At 46.0% G+C, this 2,822-nt stretch overlaps 1 non-coding gene across 1 annotated transcript; it reads left to right on the top strand.

Annotated features, from left to right (window-relative positions):
- Positions 1 to 350: 350 nt before the first annotated feature.
- On the top strand, positions 351 to 424 carry TRNAW-CCA (transfer RNA tryptophan (anticodon CCA)). The gene has a single exon. It is a non-coding gene; the product is annotated as a tRNA-Trp (tRNA).
- Positions 425 to 2,822: the final 2,398 nt, after the last annotated feature.

Genomic DNA, 2,822 nt, shown 5'->3' with positions numbered 1-2,822 from the left:
AAAAGACAGATATGAGAATTGCGTATATTGAGTGAGATGCCGCTTCAAAGATGCTGCTTACCTAGGATGGTGTGCCTTTCGCTCCTTTGGCTTTCTTTCTCCCGGAGACCATGCCATTCCTCGACCCACTCAAGCTCAAGCCTTCAAAGTCAGATGAGGAGCTGGCTTCCCTCAAAGTAGCTCTGGCTGACTTGCCCGTTCCGCTTCTCTCCCGCTTTTGGGCGGTTCTTCCTCCAGCAGCCTATTCTTTCACAGCTTCTATGCCAAGGGCTTCTTTATTATAGAATTATCTTATGCATGCAAGATGTATTGGGGTCACATAAAATGGATTATTATTATTAAAATGAAAAGCGCTCTTAGTTCAGTTCGGTAGAACGCGGGTCTCCAAAACCCGATGTCGTAGGTTCAAATCCTACAGAGCGTGATTCCATTCTTGTTAGATCGAGAATGACAATGAAATAATTGAACAGCAGTCTAAAGTCTGAATTTGACCTCCTGTGGATTAGGGTTAAAACAAAGAAAAGAAATAGGAGGTCAATAAACAAAAGAGATGTTAATTAATCAAAGGTCCAAAAGCGGAGGCAGTTCCAGTCCTTGTCGCAGCGCAGTAGTGAGTAGGTGATCCAACACCAGAGATAAAAAAAGACGCAGCAGATTCATATACTGACCTTAGTTAGATAGATCGTTTACCTAGGTACAGAATGAGACCCGCTAGTGAGGTCCATATCGGTAATAGAAAGACCTGCCACCAAAAGCATTCGGAGCAGAAGTAGACCCTTCCCCCGCCATAATAGCACCACCTAGCTTCGCTGCATCGGGATAGTAGTTGCACATATCTTTTTCTAGTGATCGAAATAGGGATAATTAAACCAATGATAGAGTTGACCTAGCCTAGCGACATCCATCCCCTGTCTCCGACCGGGAGATAGAGACTACTTCATGCGCAACTTCAACATCTCCTGCCCTTGCGTAAAAGGGGTAGGCCTTTTTTTTTCAAGACCCCCTTTCGGAAAACGCATTGGCTTTCACTCAAGTTCGAGATCCATTAAATTAAATAAAGCAAAAAATGCACGTTACAGACGAAAGTGTTCATTGGCGAATAAAGAGAATGCAAGCTATGCAAAAACGGATTTCACTCATTTCTTAGCCCTCAATCTCTTTCTGACACAGGGCTGAGCGCTCTAGAAGCGAAATAATTACCCTCGCGGGGTTGATGAACCTGCCTTTTTGGTTGGCGTGGGGTGAAAGACCTCGCAGCGGAAACGAAAGAAGGACCTGTACTGCTTAGAGGGAGTTCACTTGCTTTCTTAATGCGTTCGTGTCCCTCAGCCTAGCTGCTGAATTGCCGACTAGACCTAGCAGCAGAAAGGCCGCTATTCCTGCTGACTAGCTTATCGCGAACTATGCTACGCTCCGTTCGCTTGCTTGCTACTCACTGTAACTCCGCATTCATTAGCTCTAAAGCCAACAAACAAGTCAACTTCAAAAGCTTACTCTTCTCCTTTACTGTACCGATAGGTGCGGGAGCTGGCCTCTGATGGACTCAAACTCGAGGCGAAGGTGCATGAGGAACTAAGACGTTGCGGATCTCGGGCCTTCTGCAGCTTCTTGGCACAGCCACAAGCGGAATATGTAGAGCATAACTCCTCCTCCATGGAGGAGGGCTGGTGCCAATGGTCCCTCATTATTGTGTAAAACTCCAGGATAGGCCGATTGTCTCGATATGCAGTAGGGAGCTCCTGGAACACCAAATAAGCAATGGCAAGGCTGGCCTATCTTTTCTTTCTTGCTTGTTAGAATTGATATTGAATCTAAATTCTAGAGAAAGGAGAAGAGCAGCGACACCGATAGCAAATCGCACAAGAGGCGAAAGCTTTGGAAGTCGCTCGAGAGATGGAGATAGGCGAAACACTTGACTTTACAGAGTACGATCGATGGTGGACGGAGGGTCTAAAGAGATCTTACAGAGGAGACATGGTAGGCGATTGGTAAGCCGATGTTCTGATTCATTTTTCTAGTTTAGACACAGAGAATGCCTGTGAAGAATGAGCCGGCGACTAGTAAAGCCGCTGGAGAAGTGTTTGAGGCAGAAGGTATCCATTGATGCACCTTTAGTTTAGCATCAACTTTTGTGTTGTGCTCTGACGGCTCAGCACGAAGTGCTTACGAGACGCTACTCGGAATTAGCTACAGGCGGCCAGAGTTGGGAAGGATTGGCGGCAAGCACACAGTCGATGAAGTAGATCCGGCCCAGGGTGTACCCTGCACTTGTAAGACGGCCCATACAGTACCAGGGAGGAAGCCAAAAAAAACGTTAAGTTAATATTCCAGCGGAGATGAGGACCATCAGACACCGATTCTGAGGATTCAAGACACAATACAAGAGAGAGATGGAGTCATCTGGTTGCAACACGACTTGGGAAACCTTTTTGATGAGCAGCTCTACTGGTGTACGATAAAGACTATGAAGCGCTGGAGAAGACTTCAGGCAGGTCATCGATAGTTGACGCATGTCATTACAAGAGGGACCTGGGGAGGAGCACTTTACTGTACTTCAGCATTACCAGCATCTAGTCTTTAGACAAGCAATTATTGGAGCCAGCCTATGAGGCACAAAAGGACAGATGGCATTACCAAGAACCGGAGATGGGACAACTTCTGCATTTTGTTTAGGGCTTAACCACACTAAGATTTTTTTCAGTCTAATAGCTGTAATAGCCTACTGCATTTACTCTCTAACGCGCCTGGGAATAGATTCCACGGTAAATTGCAATAGTCAATAAGATCTGAGGCTGTCAAAGCTCAATTGCTAGATTTCGTTC

Source organism: Arachis hypogaea, unplaced genomic scaffold, assembly GCF_003086295.3.
Source record: "Arachis hypogaea cultivar Tifrunner unplaced genomic scaffold, arahy.Tifrunner.gnm2.J5K5 arahy.Tifrunner.gnm2.scaffold_22, whole genome shotgun sequence".
NCBI lineage: Eukaryota > Viridiplantae > Streptophyta > Magnoliopsida > Fabales > Fabaceae > Arachis > Arachis hypogaea.
The sequence above is the reverse complement of the archived record's forward strand: the minus strand, read 5'-3'. Positions and strand labels throughout refer to the sequence as shown.